We start from the raw sequence: 6,639 nt of genomic DNA, 5'->3' as shown, positions 1-6,639 counted from the left end.
CTCTTCCTGTGTCAGTTTGCTTCTTCCTCCTTCTTACTTACTCCTTGTCTACTCTAAAAAATGAGTAACTGAATTTTTTTTCCTTCTCAGGATACCCATTTGTTGTCTATGGACCCCCACAGGTGGGATATGGACCCGCACAGGCAGGATATGGACCCTCACAGGTGGCATATGGACCCTCATCAGGGGTGTATGGAACGCCACAGGTGGGATATGGACCCCCACAAGCAGGATATGGGCCCCCACCTGGGGGATACAGACTCCCACCTGGGGGATACGGAACCCCGCCTGCAGGATACGGACCCCTACCAGCTGGAAATGAAGCTTTACCGGCTACAAATGAAACCCCACCGGCTGCAAATGAAGCCCTGCCTCCGGGATATGAAGTTCCACCTGCTGGAAATAGAGCTGGGTCTAGCAAATTTATGGTAGCCCAGCCTGCTGTGTATGAGCCTTCTCTTCCCCCTGCTTCATCTTCTGAGGCCCATCCACCATCTTTTAGGAATAACCTTTGAAGACTCACCAAGCAAAGTGGCACTCAAAAACCAAAGTCAGGATAAGAAGGCGGACTCAGGTATGTGATTAAAGGCGTGTCTGCGGTAGTGTGGCACCCTGAGGGAGGGCCGTCTTAGGGGGAGGATAAAGCTTTACTTCCACGCCTAGACTTTAGAAGCTGAGTCAACTCTTGATCAGATGGGCCAAAGGAGAAGTAGAATTAGAGCTAATTCCCCAATAATTCGGTTGACGTTGGGCTACATTTAACATATGTGAGGGTGGAAAAAGCTTCCTGCCTTTCTCCCCTCCCCCACTCAAGAAACATTTATTATGCTGTTTACTAGGCCCTAAAATATGTTAGAAATACCAAGTTGAACACTTAGTTGTTTTTCAGAGCGTTGTTTATATTATTGAAAGGATGGACCAACCTAAATTTCCAATAGTGAGAGAGAATTTCATAAATCATGGTACATCCGTACAGTAGAATATTATGTGGCCATTGAAAATGATATCTGGATGTAGGAAAAACCTTCTTTAAGAAGATAAAAAACAATGAAACAATATAGGAAAGCAGTGATGAGGTTGCCTATATCAAAATTTGAAACTTCTGTATGACCGAAATCAGAAGATGAGAAACAGAATAGGAGAAAGCTAATCTCCAACATGTATGTTAAATAATTTATAGTCAGAATATATGAAGAACAAGTCAATCAAAAAGAAAAAATGGACAAAAGGTGTGAATCCCTAATTCCTAATTAACTGAAGCAGTAGAGCGGCTCAGAAACATTTGAAAAGATGTTCATTCAACTTGACTAGTGTTAGGGAAGTGCAAATAAACATGAGAAAAAATTGTATCTCTAAAGATTTACAAATATTGAAACGATTGAGAAACTTAAGTGTTAGGAAGGAACACATGTGGGGAAAGGTTATTTTATACAATATTGGTGAGAGTGTAAGTTGGTATGAATTTTTGGAAGGAAATTTGGCAGTACCTTTTAAAAGTTAAAAGATACGTACTCTTGATTTAGCAGTTTCACTTCTCAGTACCTGTTCCTGAGAAATCTTTGCACATGTGCACAAAGATGTGTGTAGGAAGTTGTTATTAGATTGTTTCTAACATCACAGAATTAAAAATAACCTATGTGTTCACTAATAGTAAATATTTACATAAACTACGGTACATCTAAGGTACATATGCAAAAATTTCTATCTTAATGTTAAACGAGAAAGGCAAGTTGTAGGGATTATATACTACAGTGATTTTCAATCCCATCAGACTGAATGCCCCATAACAAATAATTTGTAATGTCTCCTTTAGATCATTGGAATGAAATTTGTAGACAACTGTGTATGATTCCACACCATTTCAACCAAAATCAATATGTAATACCATAAATGTAATATAAAGAAATAATAGAAAACTAGTTTGTAATAAAATTTTAAGTATTTTAATATATAAATGCTCAAATTCCACCATTCTAGAAGACAACAAAGTAATTACGTGCTCACCCCCTATACATAGATTCACCAAATTTGTAAACGCTAAGAATGCCAACTGATCCGTGTATGTTGTATTGGTAACTTGAGTACCATGCTGGTAATGCCATTGGCAATGTCATTTTCCAAAATGAACAATTTGTGACAAATTTCCAAATAAGAGAGTTTAGTTTTCCCTTGATTCGCACAGTGGATGAATTCCTGAAAAGTTCTGTATGTATTAAAATCATGTAAAACAGGGTGAGGCTCTAGGCTTAAATGATGACAAGCACACGTTTCACCTATATCGATGGCCAGAGATTCATTGGAAAGTCCTGAGGACTTTCATAGGACAGTTGTTTGTTGTGAGGAGCTGCCCTATACTTTTCGGATGTCTAGTATCCTTGACCCCTCACCTAGCAAATACCAACAGTGGCCTCTAACTGTGATAACCAGAAACGTTCCCACTTACTTCATAATTGCCCTCTGGGGGCCAGTGCCTTCCCTGCTGAGAACTATCATTCTAGACTATTCTAGACTATTCCAAGGTTTTCAGCCTCTTAAAAGCTCACTGTTCCCCCTACTTTGACCAGCTTCCTGATTTAATTGGCCTTTTCTTGCTTTTTTTCAGGCTCATCAAGCCACCTAAAAGTGAGGTCTTAAAAATATTAAGTGTTTTTTGATATATAGCAGAAGGCTTTCAGGAGCTGTAGTGTACAATATTACCAGACCCAGAAGACATTTAAACCACATATTTTTTTTCTACGTATATTTTGTATGTAGCTGAAAACATGCTGTACATACAGACACTTTACATTTTGCTAGGGTTCTTTTGAACAGCTTTGAGGTATAATTGATACATTAAAAATTGCATATATTTAATGTATGTATATTTTTTAAAGATTTTATTTATTTATTTGACAGAGAGAGAGCACAGCAGGGGGAGCAGTAGGCAGAGGGAGAGGGAGAAGCGGGCTCCCCACTGAGCAGGGAGCCCTACACGGAGCTTGACCCCAGAACCTGGGGATCATGACCGGAGCCGAAGGCAGCCGCTTAACGACTGAGCCACCAAGGCGCTCTTTAATGTATAGTTTGATGAGTTTCATAGGCTTTTAAGAATTCTTCATAGGGGCGCCTGGGTGGCACAGCGGTTAAGCGTCTGCCTTCGGCTCAGGCGTGATCCCGGCGTTGTGGGATCGAGCCCCACATCAGGCTCCTCCGCTATGAGCCTGCTTCTTCCTCTCCCACTCCCCCTGCTTGTGTTCCCTCTCTCGCTGGCTGTCTCTATCTCTGTCGAATAAATAAATAAAATCTTTAAAAAAAAAATTCTTCATAAATATTGTTAGTGGTTACATGATATTCTGACATGGTTGCACCATTATGTATTTTCTCGATCCCTATCTTAAGATATTTTAGTTGTTTCCAGGTTTTTGCTATTACAAACAACTTTGCGATTAACTTCTCTTATATAGAGCTTTTTTTTTTTTTCAATCTTGGATTATTTCCTTACAAGAGGTTAGAGTTACTGATTGATCTCATTGTAACAAATAGGAAACCAGATCCTCCTATGTTGCCAAGGACAGCCTTTCCTAAGGAAGTGGTGGATGTTGATGGGTCTTAAGTGAAAAAGGGGGTTATTGAGTCATATATATTTGAAAAAGCCAGGTGAACAGATTTCTTTACTTCATGATTTCTCAGCATCTTGAATATACTAATGAACATAAACCTCCAAGAGGGAGAGATTTTCAAAATATACATATTTTTTCAAAATTATTTGACCTTAGACTATTTTATTCACTAAACATTTTGTAAAAACTATTACTCAGTGGAACAAACTTTGGGAAACACTTTCTGGAATGAGGGGATATTAGAATTAAAGTCCTGTAAGTGTCTGGAATATGCTAGCCCTTAAAATTTCCCAGCCATGAGATAAGTCAAGGACCATTCTTCTTTCTCTTCCAAGAAAAAAGAGCTTCTTGTCCAGTTTTTAGAGAGCTGGAGATCTTCTTGAAGAAGGCATATGATAATATAGAAAGTAGCTCCAGATTCCTCTTAGAAATTACTGGCATAGAGTCATGGGTCCAGGAAGCTGGCATGTCAGTAACACAGAGACTGCCAGTATGCCCAGACAACTGTCACAAAGGGAAGACGTAAAAAGGTAAAATGTAGGTATACCCCTTTTCTAAAGGTTCCAAATAGAGAATTTAGACCATATGGATCTTAAATGTGGGTCACAAGTTCCAGATCTCTTTCTCTTAAAATTTTTTGAGGAAAGTGATAAGAATTTTTTTTTTCCTTTTCAGAGTTTCTTCTTTTCTCACTTTTAAACCTCTCTACATGGGCAGAAGTGACAAGGAGAGGAAGAGGGAGAGATTCTACAAACCAGAGCAGTAGGGTTCCCCTCATTCAGCTTTTCAGTTTCTGCTGGAATGTGATGGTAAGTTGGGAATAGGGTCAAGGGATGAGGCCTCTTTTATGCTGGAATAGTTCTCTAAATAACTAATGTCTGGCAGACATATTCTGGGATTAGAATTCTAAAAGAGTAGCAACTAGACTTTGTCTTCTCTTTATTCTAGGTGGATTTAAAAAAAAAGATTATTTATTTGAGAGAGGAAGAGAGCATACCTGAGTGGGGGAAGGAGCAGAGGGGAGAATCCTCAAGCAGGCTCCTTGCTGAGTGCAGAGCCCGACTTGGTTGGGGGTGCTTGATCTCATGACCCTGAGATCATGACCTGAGCTGAAACCAAGAGTCAGATGCTTAACTGACAGCCACCCAGGTGCCCCTCCCTGTACCAGGTGGATTTGAAGTGAGGTCCAGTGACCTAGAAGGGTTAGTAAGTCCAAGTCTCCTGAAGGTGGAATTCCATCAGGTGCTCCCCTGCAAAGGGAACCTGTCCACCTGTTTCACCAGGTTGCCCGAATACAACCAAAGGTTGTGATTGTATAGAGATGGGACCAAGCAGAGCCACAGTTTGGACCCATTTGGAGCTATGTGACACACCTACTCTTAGCTCCCACTGCCTGGTGCAGCTGTTCCTCCAAAGACTCAGTCAGATTCTTTCAGTAAGAAGCATATCCTATAAGGAGAGCTTTGGGTTCTGTGTATTCAAAGGGATCTGGTTTTGCTCTACCTATCACAAGTCCAGTGAGAGTTCAGCTAGGCCTGTTATGTGCTGAAAGCACTAATGCTGGGTCATTCAGATTCCCACTGACATTTTTTTAAAAGATTTTATTTATTTATTTGAGAGAGGAGAGAGTACACAAGTTGGAAGGGGGCAGAGGGAAAGGGAGAAGGCAGACTCTCTGCTGAGCAAGGAGCCCAGCATAGGGCTTGGGCTCGTAGGGCTCCACCCCAGGATCCTGAGATCATGACCTGAGCTGGAGGCAGATGCTTAACGGACTGAACCACACAGGCGCCCCTCCAGTGACATATTGGATGCTTCCTTCTTGACTCACTCCCTGAGCTGGTGGATTCTTTCTTCTTCCTGTCTCTTCCCCAGCTGCAAGACAGAAACTGCTCTTGCTTTCTGTACTCTGTCTCCTCATTTCCTATTAGGAATACAAAGGGAAAGGAAGAAGGCCTTTTATCTCTGCACTATCTGGTAGAGGACCCACAAAATAAGCATCTAAATACTCTTTTTCTTGGGTGAGTGGGTGCTTATCAGCCTGCTGGTGCAGAGCCTTCCTGGCTTGACTGTCCTGTGGCATCAAGGGGAAAATGTATAGTTGGTGGGATTTTTCAATCCATAGATTAACATATGCAGGAAATATTGCATATCTTTGTTTTCCTTTAAGTTAGTTCTGTTACCAAGATCCCCACCATCATGTGCCCTGCTGGTGGGCTCCCCCAAACTCCTGAGATTATGCAAAGGTGTCCAGATCTTAGGCGGCATCAAGATGCCAGGAAGACCCTTCCAGGCATCAGATTACTTCTGAAACAGCCACTGCCCAGTCCCGGTGGTCCCATTAATTCTGATAGCTCGGTTGTTTCCTTATATCCCTGGAATCTTGGGTGCGGCCTGGCAGCTGGGTGTCAGAGATCCAACTCCATGTACTATGTCACCCCTGAGCCCTGGGGAGCAGGACCCCAATGCCTACTCCTAGAGAGATTCCAGTTCCTTTCCCAACCTCTCAGATTCTCCAGTCCCCCATCCCCTCTACTTCTTGAGCACCCATTGTAATCCTAATCTCAGGATTTGGGTTTCCACAGAAGATAATAGAGAGCCTCTGCCTTCATGTTGACTTGGCTTTTCTTGCCCACTGCCTGGCTGCTTGCTTGAAATCATGTATGTGTGACTATGTATAGAATGTAAAGACCCAGTCCAAATTCATACTGCACAGGTTCCCTAGCCATCTGGTAGAAAGCGAAACATGTGGCATCCATGCCATCCTTGACCTGGAGTGCCTTTAGGAGAGAGGAGATGGTGTGGCACACTCGACCATGGACTGCTGGAGAATAAACTTTTTTGAAGATTCTTAAATGGCTCAAGAAGAAGGGTTTCTGTCTAAGGGAGAGGGTCTGTAGATTCAACCAGCCATTTGATTAGTCAAGCTATGTATTTAGTAGCTAATATTTAAAAACTTGTATAATATTTAGTAATCAGAATTTATTATTAAAAATAGAAGTTTTTTAATTGAACTCAGTGTTAATAAGTAGCTACTAATATT

The sequence above is a fragment of the Ursus arctos genome, unplaced genomic scaffold (assembly GCF_023065955.2).
Source record: "Ursus arctos isolate Adak ecotype North America unplaced genomic scaffold, UrsArc2.0 scaffold_21, whole genome shotgun sequence".
NCBI lineage: Eukaryota > Metazoa > Chordata > Mammalia > Carnivora > Ursidae > Ursus > Ursus arctos.
Note: the sequence above shows the minus strand (reverse complement) of the source record.